The sequence below is a fragment of the Crocodylus porosus genome, unplaced genomic scaffold (genome assembly GCF_001723895.1).
Source record: "Crocodylus porosus isolate Cpor-Errol unplaced genomic scaffold, CroPor_comp1, whole genome shotgun sequence".
NCBI classification, from domain to species: domain Eukaryota; kingdom Metazoa; phylum Chordata; order Crocodylia; family Crocodylidae; genus Crocodylus; species Crocodylus porosus.
In genome coordinates this window covers 96043351-96063519 of record NW_017728906.1, presented here as the reverse complement: position 1 = coordinate 96063519, position 20169 = coordinate 96043351, and the positions used below count along the sequence as shown (strand labels likewise).

At 41.2% G+C, this 20169-nt stretch overlaps 1 protein-coding gene across 1 annotated transcript in view; it reads right to left on the bottom strand.

Annotated features, from left to right (window-relative positions):
* Positions 1-20169, bottom strand: part of COL4A1 (collagen type IV alpha 1 chain) — a 193659-nt gene that overhangs the window by 96402 nt on the left and 77088 nt on the right. The window lies entirely within an intron of this gene.

The following is a 20169-nucleotide window of genomic DNA, read 5'->3' as shown; positions in this document are numbered from 1 at the left end:
CTAAATCTATATCACTTTCTGGACTAATGCTCTAGCTACTTAAATTTTCACTGAATTAGAACTCCATTGCCCCTGGCAGACATTATTTCCATTAAGCAACAGGTAATACCGCTTAATGGAAACTGTCATGTCACTAATGAAATCATTAGCAGCTTTACCTGATCAAGGATTGCAGAATTTACACAGAAGGAAAAGAAAAATATATTGGTATGTCTACAACTGACAAGAGGAAGCATAACCACACAGAATATACTGTTCCTTTTAAACTACCATGTAAAGTAGGGAGGAATTGCAGTACATTTGAGAAGAAAAACAATTATGATATGCAAAAAGGCAAAGGAAAATGCGCCTCACTATAGACAACTGAAAGCCAAGCAGACACTGAAAATGTCATATTTTCAAAGCGTGCTTGCATGTACGCGTGTGCACACACACAGATAAATGCAATCAACAAAACTGAAACTGCAAAATGAGAAACTGTAAAGTACTACATGACTTAAACTGACATACAACCAAATTGGAACTAGACTTTTTTGTAGGTGCACAGCTTAGGTAGAAGAGCAAAGACACCCCACACTGCTTGCTCTGCATAAGGATTATTTATTTAATTATTTATTCTTTGGTAGCACCTCAGGGCCAACCAAAAACATTGATTTATAATATTAGATATTGCACCCACAGAGTAAGAGCCTACCCCAATCTCAGAGAATTTACAATCCAAGTAGATGGGGAATACAGAGGGCAAGAAAAGGGAAAAAAACAGATATACAATGAACTAAGGGGTAACTGACAGATGTCACGTTAGCTGCACATTTTTTTTGAGGGAAAAGGTTGGTGTTTGGGGGAGGATTAATTGTCTGTGTTGAGTTCTACAAGGAGGGTATCAGCTACATGGAAAGGTGAAAGAGAAGAGAAGGGCATAGAAGCAACATGGCCAGAGAAAAGACGGGAAAGGGAGGGAGTAGAATATGAGGGTCAGGTAGAATCAAACTGAGGTGGTGAGGACATGAAAGAGGGGCCATAAGAGGATTAAAGCAGTCATCACAGGCAGGAGAGAGAAAAGTATAAAAACCAGCCTGATGGCCAAGGGTTCTGAAAAGTGATGCTTTCCATGTCTATTCCTATAGCAGGAGGTCCTCTGGCCTACAGGATGGAATCTTCCGGGAATTTCCTTTCTCCCCCAAACCCACATGCTAAGGGGAAGGGTTTCAGTGGGTGTATCTACATGAGGTGATAGCAATGCAGTAACCTAATTCTACTGCGTAATACCGTGCAAGGCAAAACCCATGTTAATACACTACTGTGCAGTTAGCATCCCTAAAAAGTCATGCACCAACACTACTGCACAGTAGCACCAGTTACTGTATGTTAAGTTTAGTACTTGGTTATACAAGTACTAAACTTAATGCACAGTAACTACAGTGCATTTATGAATGTGTAGAGACCCAGTACTCCCAAACAGATGCCATCCTGTGGACCTATGTCCAAAGGGTCCTCATGAAAGTTGGATGTGTTGTATTCAAAGTCCTGCCCCTTACTCCTCCCTTTAAGAGGAATTTTTTTTTAAAAAAGCAGTGAAAAAAATCCTCTTCCCTGACATACTGGTACTTGAAAATGGGGCATGTGCCTGGAAAAAAATTCTGTTCTTCACCAAAATATTTGCATTAGAAATTAGAAAATATTTAATTAGAAATTCACAAGCAGTGCTCATAGAAATTGTACTTCTGATTCCATTTATTTTCAGGAGGCCAGGTCTCCTGATTGGACAGCACCCACAATCATGTATCATTCTGAATATGGAAGGCACTACATCTTGGGACCTCTGGCCATGACATATCATAGGGTATGAGACATCTAGGCAGTATTTCTAAATAAAAATACTTAATTTTGGACAATATATTTACTTTCTCGAAAAGAAAAAAGAAAAAATTTCCCTGAAAAGTACACAAACCAGCATTATTTAATCAAAAAACTAATCCTCTGATAAAAAGTCTTTTTTTCTTTCAGTAAATGCTTAAATGTAATGGCCACTACTATTACCCAGCATGCTTGCTCAAGGCTGTCGGTTGCTAGAATCTCAGGGAAGGTAAAAGATTATATACACAAAAGAGAAAAGAAAACAAAAACAAAACAAGAAAGTCTCCAGTCAAAAACTATAAAATCTTAACTCTAAGACTGATTTGGAAAACACTTTTTTTTTTTTTAATGAAAAAAGGGTCACGATCCAAGAAGAGACTTCCGAAGAAATGTGGAAGTAATTATTTTAAAATCTTTGGAGGATATCTGAAATGTTAAATAGATTACCACAGTTCTAAAACTGGCTGCCTTACTGGTACTCTAGTAACAAGTCTATCTATAAAAACAGATATAGTATAATTTAAGAACAGGATTTTACATGGAATCCTAGATATTTGCTCCCATGACCTGCTTGGAGATGGAGAGGAGAGACAGATGACACGGTTCACCATTGCTCATGAAAAATATAATGTGCAACAAGAAGAAAACTAGACACTTTGACACCAAGGGTAGGGACAGACATTCAAAAAGCCTGAGCCTGAATTAGTTCAATCTTTGCAGGTTAGTCTAACCTGCAGAGAGTGAACTGGCTTGCAAGTGCAAGGGCTGCTCAGCCCCAGAGGGGAACTCCCCCCCACCTTTCCCCCACTGCTATGGGGCTGGGAGGAGGGTCCTGTTTGGGGATGGGGAGGGGGGCTCTGTGAGGCTGGCTCACCCCAGACGGGGACTCTTCCCCCAGTTTCTCCCCCATCACTGTGGGGTGGGGTAGGGTGGGATAGGGAGGGAAGGGGAGGAAGGGGCTGTATGGGATGCCGCCCAGCCCCAGACAGGGACTCTTCCCCCCACTTCTCCCTATCCCCCAGGACAGAAGCAGGCTGGAGAGAACTCTTCCCCCTCCTCTTCCTCCCAGAGGGGCAGCGGAAGCACAGAGCTCAGCTGGGCAGGGTGTGGGTGTGTGAGGGAGACTGAGGGGTATAGGGATCCCCACACACTCTCCCGTGGCATGCAGCCCCCATTCCCTGGCAGCGGCAGCAGCAGGAGGCAGGGAGGTCAGGGCACTTGTGCCTGATGCAGGCATGGCTCTGGCCAGTGCTGCATGGAGGAGGGAGTGGAGCTTGCCTTATCCTCAAGGCTCTGTTCCCTGTGCCTATAGCTCAAGCCCTTGCAGCAGGTGAAGCCCCGCACTAGAGCCTGCCATCTCCCCAGCTCCCAGTTGCACTGAATGATTATAGGATTAATTTCCATTTATATTAAGACCCTCTTAATGGCTCCTTTCCAGTGCTTCATCTCATCCAAGGCTATATTGCCACTTTCCAATCTGCTCTGTGTAAAGTAAATGTGCTGTGATGACCCAGGAAAGGTCAGAGACTTGTGACTCAGTCAAAATTTCAACCTTGATCCCACTCTCAGAGGTTTGGGAGTAAGTGGGTGAGCCAGGAGTAAGTTGGCTCACCCTTTTGCCTGAAGCAGCGAGTAGTATAAGTGCCAGGGCTTCCTCATTTTGTCCCTCCCTACCCACTTTCTGTCAAAGGAAATACTGAGTAAGGAGCCCCAAATCCTCCCTCCCGGCTTCTCCCAATGACTGCAGTCATCTAGGCAGGACCAGGCAGTGAGTTAAGGGCACCTTACACTTTCCTGTGCAGCCAAGCAAAATTGGGGACAATCTAATTACTAGTGAATCCATGCAGCTCAGGAGGTTTGCCATTCTACCCCCTGCCCTAGTTGATCCCACTTCCTCTTAAATAAAAGTTAAAAAATGAAGCACTTGTGTTCAGATTGTATATGAGCAGTATACCAAGGAATTCCAAGTGAAGTAGTGTCCCTAAGGAACACACGGGGAAAGCTCCCAATACTTTTTGTAGACCATTGGCTCAATGGACCCACCCACAACGTAAAGTTCTATTAAGTCCGTCTACAGATACACATTGTTGGGCGGCAAAAAGATAGCTTGTTTAGAACTAGCTCAGGTATCTCAGCATAGGCGACGGGTGCCTCCTGAGGCTGGGCGACCACCCACAGGTGGCAACATGGGCATCGGCAGCGAGGGTGGACCAAGCAGGGACTGTCCACAAGCAGTTGCTTTGGTGTTGGCGGTGTGGAGAGGGGCCCCCCGTGGCCAATTGCCCTCCCCATAGCCAAACGCCGAGCCTGGAAGTGCCAGCAACACTTCTCAGGAGGGGTGGAGGAGGGGAGCACTATAGGTCTGCCTACCCACTGCCTGAGCGCTCACTCTCAGGGGGTGCACCAGTGCTCTCAGGGAGTGCACGTGCACCCCCTATGCTTCACCTATGTATCTCAGGGACCAGGAGGATCACTACAACCATGTTAACATAAAGGTCTTCATAAAGGAATTTACTCTTTTCTTAGCAGGGTAATTTATCCCACACACAGCTCTGCCCTAACGATATTGGTTCTTTGATCTGACCTGTCTCACTCAGAGCTAGCTCTGGTTAACCTATACTATAGTGTCACCATTCTCAATAAATAAGAGTTTTCAGAAAGTAAACAACTTACACTACAACAAAATGCTTAAAACCTTTCCATAATTTTCTGTTCTATTTCTTTGTTCAAACAAATAGCTCGACATCTAACTCATATACATTTATCCTGAGAACTGGAACAAGAAGTGACACAACAAGTATCGACACTATATAACTTGGCAAGCACCAGATGACTGCTGCTCTCCCGCTTATTTTCTCTTAAGTATTCAGATCTCTAGTGACTATGTACAAAGGGCACAAGGATCTGAGTTTAATGGTTACATATACAGTTGTTCCAGTTCCAACATATACAGCTGCAAAATCTTCAAAAGTAACACTTAGTTGGCTTTTGCTACCAAGAATGAAATTCATAAAGCTCAAAAATTAAAATAGATGCAACCAACACCATGTAATCATCTATCTGTATCTCTATTGTTTCAATGTATACCAGAGGAAGGAAGAGAAAAACTCAAGAGAAGAAATTTAGACAGAAAGCATAAACTTTGTATTAAGAGTAGTGAGAGGCTGCTTAAAAAAAATAAGTACTTGTTACATGTTGGATGAAACTGACTGACAAGTTTTTATAGCCCAGCCCTTGCACAATACATCAGCATGTCCTTGCAACACTGGCAAATGTAGAAAGTCAAAATTATAAGCAAATTAACAGCCCTCTAGAAAGAAGTAAGCACATTAAGACTAGAACCACACAGGTTGAGCTGACTGGCATGATCCCTTCCAAATCAGCCGTGAAACAGTGTTTCATACATAAAACAACTGTAGATCATTATTCAAGATAGTTGCATGCAGTAAGTACCAGGCTTATTCAAATATAAGGGGTCATTATGGCTTCTGCTGGGCCAGAGCAGGGTAAGAGCAGACCTGGACTGGGCTTCTCCTGTCATGTACAATTTGCTTCCAATGGAGGCGCACATGTAGACATGCACCATAAAGTGCTTTAATGAGCCTGAAATTTCTGTAAAGAAAATTCAGGCATATTAATTGCATGCATAGACATGCCCAGTTTATACTATATATAAATAAGTATAAAAGTGCTGTTTAAAGTGTGTTTAAACAGAGGCCCTGGGGACCATGCCCCCCCACCTGTGCTTATGGCACAGCAGACAGTCTGCAGCAGCAGTCACCTTGTCCTGAGCACAGATTGGGGGGCACTGGCCCCCAGGCCTTTGCCAGGTGCTCCTAGGGATGGAAGGCTCCCCTCCCACACACCCTTGGACCACGGAGTCTTCCAGACCTGGCCGGGCTCTGGCCCAATGCCACAGTCCTCTGGCTGCTGGGTGGGCATAGCTCAGTGTAGCTGCAGCACAGGGCGGGATCTGGTCCCAGCCTGGCCAGGTCTGGGACACTCCTCGGCCCATGGGTGCATGGGGTAGTGGGGCAGGGTGGGGTCGCAGTAGATCCTGGGGTAACCTTTACTTCTAATAAATGACTTCCACCGTAAAAAAGTCAGAGGCTACTGCCCTAGACACATAAAAGTATATCTCCTTCCACTCTATAAATCACCCTTACAGTATTTTAAGACTGTAACCAACTTCCCCTCAGTTTTTTCTTCTACAGATTAAATAACCCTAGTTCATTTAGCCTGCTCTCTGATAGACTCTGCCCATTCTGTCAACATCTTTCTTAAAGCAAGGGGTCTAAAACAATACTCCAAGTGAGACCTAACCAGTGCTGAATACAGTGGTGAAATAACTCCTCTTGATTTGCAAGAGACATGCCTATTAATACTTACTAGAGATTTAGGTTATGTTTACACTGCAGTGTGGTGAGATTGCAACGATGTGTAGACATACCTGGCTAAGATATTGTACTTTCTACCATTTGGATGCCTACTTTAACTGATGCTTAGAGAGTAGCTAATTTTATCAATTCCCATTTCTCTAATAAGTATTGTTTATTTTTAATGAAATATTATTAATGTTTTGGAAGAGAAGGGATGTCGGTTGACCTGCAGGAAGAGGTAAGAAGTGTACAAAAACATTCAGATTTATATGGAATCTTTCATCCAGTAGGATCCCAAAATAATTGATAGATTTATGTCCCCCTGTGGACTCAAAAAAATGAAATACGATCACATATTCATAGATATTTTATTAATATTGTAACTGTCTTGAAGCATGTTAATCTTATCTTTTGTCTTCTTTTTGTTTAGCTAGCTAGAATTCTAAAAATCCATATCTTCTAGATTAAAAGAATCTGCTACATAAAATAATAAAGGCCAAAGTCAAGGGCCTCTCATCTCTGATTTAGGTGATGAAAAAAGCAATTATTGGAAGGCAGGAATGATAGCAACATGAATCACTACTCATTTCTTCATTCACAATAAATCAGTACATGCCACAGAATAAATATATTTTTAAGTCCTTTCACAATAAAAACAGATTTTGAATACACTGATTACTTAGCAAGCAATTCCTGAGAAGGACAACAAAAAACCTTAATGGAAACAAATTATTTACCATAAGCCTTGAGAATACACTACTCAAATGATTTCACCTACAGGCACTGCATTTTCCCTAGCAAACATCTGAATGTTAACTATTTAATCAGAAGAGTAGCTATAGCCTGCAGTTACTGTAGTCCAGATTGTGAAGCCCATCAGGTGAGCACTTACTCTGTGTTTACTCCTACTTTCTGCACAGAGGATTATCATGCAAGTCCTGATCAAGGCCAAGCAAAGGCTCCCAAATACAATTGTAACACTATCACTGAAGGTGCTGAAAAAAATGCACTGCTAAACATTTGAGTTTGATGTAGAGACGCTAGCAGCTTGAATCAAAACCGAAATGTAGTGTAGGTGACCCTCGCCATTCGCGGGGAATACGTTCTCACAACCCCTGCGAATAGCCCCTAAGAATAAGGCACTGCATTCATGATCACCATCTGCGTTCATGAACCCAGTGCCCCTGGTGGCTGTGAGGAGGGAGGGCATGGCCGCTCTGGCAATGGTGGAAATGTGGCTGCAGCGGTGGCAGGAGCGTGGCAGCAGTGGGAGCAAGCATGGAGCTCCTGAGGCACTCCTTTAAGTGCATTTAAGAAGCAGGTTCAGCATTCACGAATATTTGAAACTGCAAATGTCGAACCCGTAAATAGTGAGGGTTTCCTGTATAATTCCATAGTAAACCATTTTTTCTCTCTCTCTTTCACACAGACATTTCCACTAACGCTAAACTGACCTACTTGAAACATAACAGGGCAGCATCTATACCAACATAGCATTTTTTTCCTGGAATGTTTTATGCAAAATTGATTAACCTATTTTGAGATGAGTATTTAAAAAAGAAGGTGCTATGAATTCTTTTTAGTACTTAATTGTAATTTTTATTTCCCTTAATTCTATTTTAAGAATATGTTGGTTTTGGTGGATCTCATTTTCGGCTTAAGTGCAATTATTAAACTACTAAAAATCCTTATATGCTGAAACCTTTCAGAATTAACAGTACTATAATCCTGCTTAGCTCTAGGGTCTGTGTTATAGAACCTACAGAGTTACAGTAGAGCCTTGTAAAACTCAATAGAGTCAGCAAGCTGCATATAAAAGTTTAATTTAACCCTGTGTACCTGCATCCAGTTGATTTACCTGTATACACTCTAATAAACTGCTAATCTATGATCTAAATGCTTTTCAGTGGACTAACACGTCTCACAATATAGAGCTTATAGGTTAAGACTATGCTCTGGTCTCAGTACTGAGTTAGACACTTGTCGAATTACTGGCCTTCATTTGCCATCCTCTTAGGCACGTTTTCCACCAGTGGCTTAGAATAACTCCAGCAAAGAACAGGTGTTGAAAACAGTTCAGTTTAGATGGTTTTATTTTTTCATCCACAAGAGGGAGAGCTATGACTGAACATCTTTCCAGATTAAAAATAAATAAATAAATTTCAGCTGCTTGTCCTTAACTGCACCCATCTCTTACAGTATTTACTGAAAATGTAAAGTACAGGATCACTCATAAAGAAGCAATTATTGTTACTCCTATGTATTCACACAACAAGGGTATTTAAAGACACTTAAAATGCAAAATATGATGAGCTTTAGACTGTCTGTTTCCCAAAGCTGGAATTTATGGACTTGTGTAAGTTACAGAAATAGCAGTGTTAAATATATGTGAAACAGTTGTGCAGGAGCACTACATAAACCCCAGAGCGGAATCTGGAGCTGACCCCCTGCCAGTTTGTGGGTGGCACAGATCTATGTCTTTTCCTCAAAAAGAAGATCCTGAAGAAACTGCTGCAAATAGAAATCTGGCTCAGTATTTCTGAAATGGCCAAGCTACACTAACTGAAGTTTGAAGAGGGAAGCAAGCAAGGTGGCCTTGCATGACCTGGGCAGTTCCATAATCTTAGGCAGCCTTCTGCATGACTTAGGTTGGCAATCTATAGCCCACAAGCCAAATCCCAGCCTTGGAGCTTTTGGATCCAGTTGTGGACGCAGGGTTATGGCAGCATTCAGCTACACTTCAGCTCTATTTGATGGTAGGGCATTCTCCCATAGCAGGGGCAGGCAATCATTTTGGTTGGAGGGCCACTTACTGAGTTTTGGCAAGCCATCAAGGGCTGCGTGACAGGCAGCCAGGGACAGATAACTAAAAACTTCATTTTCTAAATTTTTTAGGGGCCCTACAGGCCGGATAGAATGGCCTGGTGGGCCGCATCTGGCCCACAGGCTGCATTTTGCCCACCTCTGTCCCACACCATGGTGGGGTAAAGCAGTAGCAACAGGCAGTTCCCTCTTGCCATGCCTAGGAGAAATGATGGTAGCAGCAGTGTTCCTGCCTGCCTGCCCGCCCCTGACCCAAACTGGGTCATTCTGACCCCCAATCTAAAAAGGTTAGCAACCGCTGGCTTACAGCATTCTCAGGGTATAAGTTGTGCCCAAAAGCCTATGGCACCAAGGAACTGTTATAGTTATTCCTGGATGCTGAAGAATATCCGCCAGGGGCCATGTTGAGACTGGTGTAAAGGCACTATACTACACTCACTCTACACGCCAGGGAATTCCCAAGATAGCCAATTCAGACAGATTTCAGGTTGACAGATCATTGTTTAACAGTTCATTGCCAGGCATGAATATCTGATCAGAGCAAGGTCATTTCCTTCACGTGCACTCTTACTTCATAGTATGTAATGTAGCCTGACCCTCATTAAAACGGATACCTTATCTTACACACACCCAAGGTTAAAAGCATGCACATGGGTCATTAGTATGGAATACAGGATGTGCTTTAAGTCTACACCCCAGTTTATTTCATGGTAACTTGCTTGTACAGCTATGCACAGTTTCACAGCTATTAAGACTAGAAGGGACAATTATGTTCATCTAGTCTGACCTGTTTCCTGCCCTGCTTATTTTCTCTATTAAGTAAGGAGCCACTACTGAACCTATTAAATGTGGTTATTCTATTCTATCAAAGGATTCTAAGCTTCTAACAATGAAGAAAACAGGGTACAGTTTTAACTACAGTGCTGTTCCATTTTACATATTAAGTTTAGGTCCTGAATCTGCACAGTGGAAACTCCAGCACAAACCTTTGAATTATTCTGCATTTGGTATATTCTGTGTCTACTAAACAAAACTGGAACATTCTTGAGCCAGCAAATGGGACCTGTACGTGAGAAGAGCATGACAACCTTCTTGTCAAAATATTACTACAGAGGTTACCTGGTACGGTCATATCAAACTTGTTAAAAAAAAAATTACAGCTGAAGACTTCCAGCACATAACGAATCAGAACAGTAGTATAAGACTGACGCACAACAAATTAGGAATAGAAAGACGCGTTTAACAGACAAAAGCTGACAGAAGTACAGTTTTAGAAAGGTGAGAATATTTATCTTGCTTTTTTAAATTCAGTATTTTGGGCCTACTTAAGAAAGGATAGGGAACTTGAAGATCTAGGTATATTTTCTCCAATTTATCTTTAAGACTTATGCTGGTTGACGGATATGTGATTACAAGCCATTCTGACAGGGAGTAATCCTTTTACCTCTGAGGATAAGTAATAAAAAGGTACACATTATGCGTGTCTAAACCATACTTGGGTTCTTGATTAAATCCTCATGCCTCGGGAGCACCCTCCGTAGGTCCAAGAAGAGTTTAAAGAACATTGGCAAGAGGAAGGGCAAAGGTAAAAGCAATGTGAAAAAGGAAATTTCATCTGCTGAAGAGAAATTAAATGAAAGGGTGCTGTTTTTCCTGGGGAGATCATCTGCTTAGTTCATTAGCGCTGAGTAATTCTTCCTCTTTTTCATTGTACATTGTGTTAAAAACACTTTGCAATGTTGAAGAGCCAGTAAGTAGGGGGAGAAAATGTTCCCTTCCTCCTTAATTACTGAACACAACTTGCATATGTCTGGATTTGGTATATCTTAAATACTCATCATATTTCAAAAATATATGCATAAAAACAATTTGTATTTTAAGGACGACCATCACCACCACCATTATCACTATTATTAAGGTGTCAGACCTGGAATGACATGTGACTTCATATATATATTTATAGAAAATAAATATTTATCATAAATAGTAAATAAACACGGACTGCTCATCCTAGAAACTGCAAACTTCAATAAGTTCTCACAAAATAAAATTTCTTATCTTTAAGGCTACATAACAGATAGATACTGTTAGTCTAGATAACTCATTTGTTCTTTTAGGCTTGGATGAAATACCATTTCAAATTTTTTTTATAGTTGCCGAGCAGCAAGATAGCAGCTTCTGGATATAACTATAGCAAATATCCTGCTTTTTCAGTCTTAAAGTATCTCAAAGTAAACAGTGTTATGCCTCAAACTTTAAGTCAGGGTTTCATCTGTAGCTCCTGCTAAGCCAAGCAGAAGCAGTGGAAGACAGCAACTACACAGAAGGCTATTAAGTGTGATGCCTATAGGACACCTTTCAATAACCTACCATGGGCAATAGGGCTGTGTGAAATTTCATCCAGTGTTTCGTTTCAAAGCTGTTCCGATGCATTTTGAGCTCAAAACAGGGAAATCAAAACAAAACAAAAGCCTTTGAAACAGCTTCAAAATGAAACAAGGTCACTCTAAATGTTTTGAAGCCAGGTTTACTTGGCTTCAGTGCCAGTCCCAGCTGGCAGCAGCAGCCTCCTGTCATTTGGCTGGCAGACTGGGGGCCTACACGCACCCCCAGGAGGGCTACAGGGCTGTGCTGGACCCTCCCAGGGGTGTGGGCCCCCAATCTGCCTGCCAGATGACAGGAGGCTGCTGCTGCTGGCTGGGACTGGCACTGGGCGCAACCTGCACCCAGCACTAGGAAGATTGGTGTTGCCGCTGGCCCTACCTGGCAGCACCAACTTCCTGTGATCTGGCAGGCAGATTGGGGGCCTACACCCCTGGAAGAAGTCTGGCACAGACCCCACAGCCCTCCCGGAGGTGTGGGACAGCCCCGATCTGCCTGCCAGATGACAGAAGGCTGGTGCTGCCAGCTGGGGCCAGCAGCAGCACCGATCTTCCTGGCATGGTCTGCATCCAGTGCCAGTCCCAGACAGCAGCACCAGCCTCCTGTGATCTGGCAGGCAGATCGGGGCCTCCGCACCCCCGGGAGGAGTTGGCAGGGACCCGCAGCCTTCACCAGGCGTGCAGGGGGCCCCCCAGTCGGCCTGCTGGATCACAGGAGGCTGGTGCTGCCACCTGGGACAGTGCTGGGCACAACCAACACTCAGTGCCGGGAAGATCGAGTCAGATCTGGTGCGGGGCCCAGGGCAAATCAGCACATGCAGGAACCCACCACTGCCCTAATCCCAGGGCAGAAGTGGGTCCCTGCAAGAGCCAGCCTCCTGTCATCCAGCAGGCAGATCAGGGGCCACACCCCCAGAAGCAGTCCAGCACAGCCCCCGCAGCCCTCCAGGGGGGTGCAGGTGGGCCCCCAATCTGCCTGCCAGATGACAGGAGGTTGGTGCTGCCAACTGGGGTCAGCAACAACACCGATCTTCCTGGCACTGGGTGCAGGCTGCACCCAGCGCCATCCCAGGTGGCAGCACCAGCCTTCTGTGATCCGGCAGGCCAAACAGGGGCCTCCAGCACCCCCAGGAGGGCTACGGGGCTCTGCCAACTCCTCTTGGGGGTGCTGCCCTCTCCCCCACCCGATTGGCCTGCTGGATCACAGGAGGCTGGTGCTTGGGACTGGCACAGGGCACAGCCCGTGCTGGAAAGATTGGTTCTGCTGCTGGCCCCAGCCAACAGCACCAGCCTCCTACCATTCGACAGGCAGATCAGGGGCTTGCCCACATCCCCGGGAGGGCTGCGGGGGCTGTGCCGGACTCCTCCTGGGGGGTGTGGGCCCCTGATCTGCTTGCCAGATCCCAGGAGGCCTATGGGTAAAACATCAAAACAGCATCAAAACAGTTTTGACAAAATGAAATTAAACACTGCTTTCTAAATTAAACAAAAACTCAAAACAAAATCCTGTTCTGTTGAAACATCAAAACAGAAGTCAAAGTGGAACAGTGCTGTTTCTCACAGCCCTAATAGGCAACTATGAGTTTTCAGTAAAGCTGCAACAATCTCTGTTAATAATAATGGCAAACAAAGAGCATTTTCTTGTTGGTATGTAGAAGGAACAAGTCAAACACAATGCTGGACAGCAGACAGAACTTGATCCTTTGCTAACGTTTCATTAACATCTTCCTTTGGGTCAAAAGTGGGGAAAAAACATAAATATAAATATAAATGTGTAACCGGTATTGTCACTTTCCAGAAAAATGAATCAACCATTAGAGTAACTAATTTATTTGAATGAAAACTGGATAGAAAACTATTGGATCCAAATATAACAACTATTATCCCTTCTGTTACAGCTAATTCTAGTCAGTAGCACAAGCAGTAACTAAGACTTTTTGCCTTTTCTGAATCTGTATCATCAAACCTTGCATAAGGCACAAACAAGATTCTATTGTCATTTTCTATCCTGGGCTGATCTATGCATGTCCTTTATATTAAGACAGATGAGTTGTCCCTTTGTAAGTAGTTCTTGTAGTCTTCCATGGATCTGGGTGCCTATACATAAGTAACAAGGCTGCTCCAATGAGATGTAATTACAATGCATTGGAGCAGACACAATTAATTGAGTCTGCTGGAGCGTAGTAATTACCATGCTCCAGCAGAATCAAGTGTCTCATGTATCAGTGTCCCACTACTTGAAAATGGCGGTGGAGGTGCTTTAGTTAAATTTTGGTAAATAAGCTTTAGCTAAAGCACCCCCCCACCATTTTTAAGTGCAGGGACTCTGATACATGAGATGCTCTGGGCGCTTTAATTAGAGTGGCTTTCTGAGCATCCCCGCCTTTCCTGCCCACTCCTGGAGCATGTGTATAAATGCCTTTCATTCTTAATCTCACCGTTTTCATGCACAGCCTGGATACTGAGTTCCCCATTACCAATCAGATATTATATCAGAGGATATTGTCAAAGTCTGTAGCCAATTATATGACGGCTTTTTGATCTCATCATCACAAGTGCTTGATGGGACATATCATTTTATAATATTCATCTTTGTGTATGGTGTTTCAAATTTGAAGCAACTGGCTGTCAAACGACTTTAGGTATATATGCCATTTTTCCTCATTTAAGATTATAATTACTGCTTGTATATCTGTATGATAATCATCTCATCTTTCCAGACATGTTATAAGCATATTATTATACTATATTATAAGTATATTATGATTTTAATAGCTCATGGCTACTAATATATGCTTACTCCAAGGATTTAGATATTATATTTGTCCATATATTTCATTGCTTGAACAGGTTTTTGTGTTTACAGCCATTCTTTTAATATTCCAGAAACTCACTTTTTTTCACTAAAGAACTTCTCAGATTCTTTGTCAGCGAGACTCATCATTTCTGCCAAGGCAGGGTCAATTCAATTCGTCATATCATTTGCTCAGATGGCAGAATGTACTTTTATAACTTACTTTTATAACCACATGATAATAAATTATAGACATACTGCCCAAAAAACCCCAACTTGGAGGATGAACAGACTGCCCGTAGTCTGGCCCTTTATATTTCTGGTTTGGCTTAACAGAAATTAAACTTAGTTCTCATGGTTACTGGAGCACACGAACCTTCCTGCCATGTCAAGGTGCAATTTCCAGCACCTTGAAGGTGTTTAGTCTATTATAAATGGAAAGCTCTACTGAAAACTATAGCACACCATGATGCAATCCTTCTAAAGAGAGGGACCCAGCATACAGTATGCACCAGTTTTGTCCCATATAAGTCATATGTAGGATTTGTGTGGGGCTTGTATCATGCACAGGCCTTGTTCAGGCCCTCTGTGAATTTCTCCTGAGACCACAATGACACATTGTTGCATTAGTGGTGATTTTGACACAGTGATGGAGTAAAGTTCGGGGGGGTTTTCCTGCTGTTCATCTCATCAGTAGGACGATCTGTGGCAAATTCTCAGTCACGCACATTAGTTGCAATGAATTGGCAAAACAAGAAAACTACTAAAAAGTTTTCCAAATACATGTAGAAAGACAAGGGTTTTTTTGAGCTCAACAGCCAAGCTGTTGGGAATGTCCCAATACTTTAAGCCAATATATACCTGGGGCTGATCATATCAATGGTGACTTTTGATAAGAACCATTATCCCATATGTCAATGACAAATTTTTAAAAAATCGATGACAATAAAATTAAAGGCCCAAACTCAGAAGAGAAGGAGGGATAACATATTCTTCTAAGGAAAAGGTCGTTCTGCATTACCTAACATTACAGAGAAATAGAAAAAAGGGAAACAGGAGGCAGAAAGAGCACAGGAAAGAGTTAAAGTCTCTAGGAGTCTACATAGTGAAGTAGAAAAATAAACATAAAGGCTAACAAGGAATAAAAAATACTGACTTGGTACCTTTACCAAACATGATACTGCAGCAGTTTTGTATCTTCTTTTAGTTTCATGCACTTGAAAGGCAAAAGGACCAATAAAAAATGTAAAGTGATTACAGCATTAATATGGTATCTTAATAATGGGTTATTCATTCCAGGTTTTTCTCCACTGTTGTAGAGAAAAGTGTAGGCGGAGATGAATGATTAATTGCAGCAAACACCTCTAAATCCCTGTGTGGGAAACTGGCAAACAGAAACACCATTTATAATGGCTAACTTGCCCTGACGTCTATGAGATTACCAGAAAAAAAAAAGTGTAAATTAGCTGAAAGAACAATTTAAAGCAGCCTAAAAGAAAAGCAATAGAATGTGGCTGCTGTTTCCAATACATGCTCTCTGCCAGCCTCTTTATCTGTGTGTGCATGCTACATAGTCTATATGGCATGGGGAATTAGTGTATAAGTTCAGGCAGTAATGCACATTAAGAAAAACAGAATCAGTGTAGAGGGGCTGCCATACATATAACAAGATATAGAAAAAGCTGTATGTTCTTACATGCCTTTAATATTCTTGGTCTATTTGAAATGAAATAATTTTACACCTGAAGTAATGCCACTTAAAGTCACTTAACGCTGATGTTACATTGGGGAAGAAGGATTATGTCTTTATTAGGTGAGTAGAGTGAAGATGTTACATGCCTGTTTTGATCTTACATTGGTTTTATATTTCTGAAACTCTACTGATCTGTATTTATAGAGGGATGACATCAGAATTGGCTATATAGAACCACTACACTAGCAGCAGTTAAACAACAGTGAAACTGAACTCTACATGGGTATGTGGCATGTTGTACTCCACAATGAAAAGTCTGAGAATATCATACAAAAACCTATGCAAGCAAAGTCTTGCAAGTAAGCAACTGGCAGCAGCTGTTTAAGAAAGCTATGTAATGCCAAATGGAATAACATTATGTGAAAAACGTTAGAATTCTGTACAAAGATATTGCATTACTTGGGGACTCTGAGATGTTTGCTTATATGGAAGGCTCTCCATAGAAATATTTAAATTAAATTGGACATGACTTTGAATCCCTTGTTTGTCATAACAAAGCATAACCAAAGTTAATATGCCTAATGTAAGAATGTAGCTTATTACATTATTCTTTTTTGCAGGAGACATTTTGTCCTACTTGAAGCTTACTTACTTAATGGCATGAAGAACGGTCAGCACAAGCACCAATCAATCACCATATTATCTCTGACTCTACAGTCAATCAGAATTTAACTGGCCACACCGTTATTGGGTACTTCTCAACCATTTTCAAACTGGACAGAGCCACTGTTCCTCAGGTCTATACCAATGGGGCCTTTACAATGACAGCAAATGCCTTTGTGGATAAGTTCAAACCGTGTTCCACATTGTTGACTCATGTCCATTTACAATGCTACCTGGTGGCCTTCAAGCTCTTCACACTGGTGATGATATTCCCTTAAGATGGCTGGCACTGCATACGCCAAATAAATAAAACTTGAAGTTGATTGGGGTAGAAGAGTGGTTTAGTAGAAAATGGTTCTAATAACCTTTTATAAAAAGGTAAAGTTCAGGAACCCAAAATACTACTTGTGTATTTGCCCTGTGAAATAGGTACTTGCCCTGTCAATAATCATCATACCATGTTTAACGTCTGGGAAAGGCTTTTGGTGACTAATTGACAATGTTACCAAACCACTATCTCCTCCCCTAACCAAAATCACAGTACAGGTCAACTGTATGGGCTTTGGTCCTTGAGGTACAGCCACATATTTAACTTCCCCTAATTTCTTCAGAACCATGGATCCTAAGACCATAGTTGAAGTGTCTTGTGGATCAAGATTCATCTAAGCAACAGCTATTGTTAATAGAAACACCAGGAAATTTTGCAAAACCCCAACTTTTGATAAACAAACCCATGGAATAGATAACTAAATTAAAATTCTGGGTATAATTTTTATTTTTCCCCCATGAAAAGACCATGAAGAAAGTATAGAATTAGCTGTGCACAATAGTAGAGTGCTTAGCATGAAATAAATGTGTTCTGACATGCAATTAATAGTAAGAATAGCATTAATTTGATCACTTAGTATTAATTACCAATCCATTCACATCCATTACCAAATCCATTACTGTTGCAGCTGGCAGTGTTGGAATTGCACTCAAAACCAATATACATATTATATCAAACTGCATTGTTTCTACATTGTTTTTATTCTATAAATATTATACTTTATCACTAGATAATTAAAATGACAGTAACAGCCTTGACTGGCCCTTACTGTCTGGAAAGTCCATTTTCTAACTATACAGAAATTGGTATAAGAAGAGAAGATAAACTTTCAAATTATGGGAATAAAAACATGCTGAGAAAAAATGTTTTGCACCATTCACTCCAATTTGCTAAATTGACAAACATCATAATTATAGATTTCATAGACATTAGGGCTGGAAGGGACCTCATGAGATCATTGGATCCAATCCCCTGCTTAAGGGGCAGGAAGTCAGCTGGGGTCAGACCACCCCAACAAGATAAGCATCCCAGCATTTCTTAAAGGTATCCAGAATAGGTCTTGCACCACTTTTAGGGTAGTCTATTCCATACTCTGGAGAGTCATGGTAAAGAAGTTTTTTTCCTTATGTCCAGTCTAAAATGGTCTTCCAGCAGTTTGTGACCATTAGACCTTGTCTTCCCTTGTCTGGTGAGTGTAGCATTGCAGATCCAGTTCTATCAACTATCCCCCCCCGGGTCCAACCACAGAGCCAGTTCCCCAGCCACTATGCAGCAATTAAACTATCCTCATTTTTTTATTTTCTTTCACCTTTCCACATTCCACATAAACTGCAAGGGATTTAATACATGATGGCCATACCACAAATACTTGGGATTGGGTTGAAGTTTTGGCCTTAAAAGGTTGGTCTTAAGTTTTTATGGAAGTTTGGCCAGAAATTATACTAAACTTTGAAGTAGAATGCTAAAAAAAACCAGTAAAATGATAGCAAATCATCATGAGTATTTTCACCTAAGAGACTAAAGGTATTCGGAAGATTTCTTGGTTCCACAAGGAGCTTTATTAATCTCTTCTAAGAGTTTGCCCTAAGTAATAATCAAATGCTTACAATGCCCTTTTTATCCAGTAATAATTCCCAGCAAGTTCTTACCTCTCCAGATGTTCCCAAATGAATCTTAAATCCAGGTTAGCATGAAAAGAAGAACACAGCTTCTATTTGTGAGTAATCATATTAAATGTAGGCAAGTGTTCAAAATTCTAATCAGTTTAAACAGATCCTACACTATTGCAAGGTTAAAAAATAATAAGTTACTGTGTACAAGGCCAAACTAACGGAATAAGAAAGAGCAAACAAAGATCCAACCTAATAGAGAATAGTAAGCTGTTACTTTATTCAGAATACTATGGTGATCTAAAACTATTGTACCTTATAAATAACTCATACTTGCCATTAACTTACAGTCAACTATACGCTATTATATACTGCAGCTCAATTGAATAACAAAGATTTTATATATTAGGAACTATGTGTTTAAGTGAAATTCATTTCTGATATCTGGGGAAAAAATTAAACTAAGGCTTTGTCAATAATGTGTCCATGACAAAGTATGATTCAGCTTAAAGGATTTTGGCATAGAAATGCAATTTACATTGGATGTAGTCCAGTGAGAGATTTTATTTAGTGTACTTGAACACATTCTAAATATGGCAATACGAAGTGACCAATGTGATAAAAAGATTCTCATACAATGAATGAAAAACAGTTATTCCAATACATATATTTCTCAGTTTGAAAATGTGGTAAAGTAACATTTCATACGGTACATTACAAGCTGTTCCTTAATTTGCACTTGTATGGCAAGATCATTAATGCAATGATTTGGCAATCTGAATGTTAATTTATAACAAAAATAAACAAAAATTCTAGAACAGAAAAACTCTTCCCACACTGTTGTGAAAAATATAATTCCAGATGCTATGAATTAAGGCATTAAAAGGACAAACCCAGCACCCACTTCCGCAGCAGCCAAAGCTCCCACAGCAGCAGACTCATGTGGCTGCAGTATATAAAAATGGGTGGATTTGGAGTTTTACAGCTTGTACACTGGTCTGGAATGGAAGGCAGATCAACAGGGTTTCATATGTAGAGTGAGGATGAAGCTAAGGGTAACAGACAAAAAGATTTTTCAAGTCCTCTTTCTAACAGGGGGGCCATGTCCAAAAAAAAGCTGATTCAGTCATCGGGTTGAGCTAGCCTCCCTCAGGTGGCTATGCAGCTCTTGTGAAAGTAGCTTTCCTCATTCCTCCTGCATAATTTCTCAAGCACACCAGGCTTGGAATTAAAGTTAAAAATATATGGCCCTAGATAAGTCTTAATCATTAGAAAACTAAGACTAAAAAGCAGAGCTAGCCTGAACCAGTTCCAAAAAAGTGGGTATTCACTCAAATTTTTATATTCATATTCTCTTGTTTTGCTTTTAATAAAATAAGGAATATTTAGTGTACATTTTATAGAACCTTACTACATTTTTAAACTTTTAAAAAAATTTTTCATTTAGGTACAGATATTCATTCATCTATGGTGAAGAATGCCGTGCATTCGAAAGTTTGTTTAACTCCACTACACAATGGGCATATCTACATGAGATGCCACTCTGCGCAGTATACTAATCTACTGTACAGTAAAACATCACCATCTACATGTGAACTGTATTTACTGTGTGATGAATTACTGTACTGTGCAGTTGGCTAC